The sequence below is a fragment of the Xyrauchen texanus genome, chromosome 23 (genome assembly GCF_025860055.1).
Source record: "Xyrauchen texanus isolate HMW12.3.18 chromosome 23, RBS_HiC_50CHRs, whole genome shotgun sequence".
In the NCBI taxonomy this organism is placed as follows: Eukaryota; Metazoa; Chordata; class Actinopteri; order Cypriniformes; family Catostomidae; genus Xyrauchen; species Xyrauchen texanus.
In genome coordinates, this window is record NC_068298.1 from 7034919 (window position 1) to 7035213 (window position 295).

The following is a 295-nucleotide window of genomic DNA, read 5'->3' on the forward strand; positions in this document are numbered from 1 at the left end:
GTACTTTTCTTTTTTATTATTATTATTAATTGTGACAATGTTGACTAGTATGAAACAAACAATGATGCTGGGACCCATGTAGTCTTTGATCACTAACACAGCATGTCACTCCCAAAAATGGGAGTGGTGGTGGCGTAGTGGGCTAAAGCACTAAACTGTTAAGCAGAAGGCTGTCGGTTCGATCCCCACAGCCACCACCATTGTGTCCTTGAGCAAGGCACTTAACTCCAGGTTGCTCCGGGGGGATTGTCCCTGTAATAAGGCCTCTGTAAGTTGCTTTGGATAAAAGCGTCTG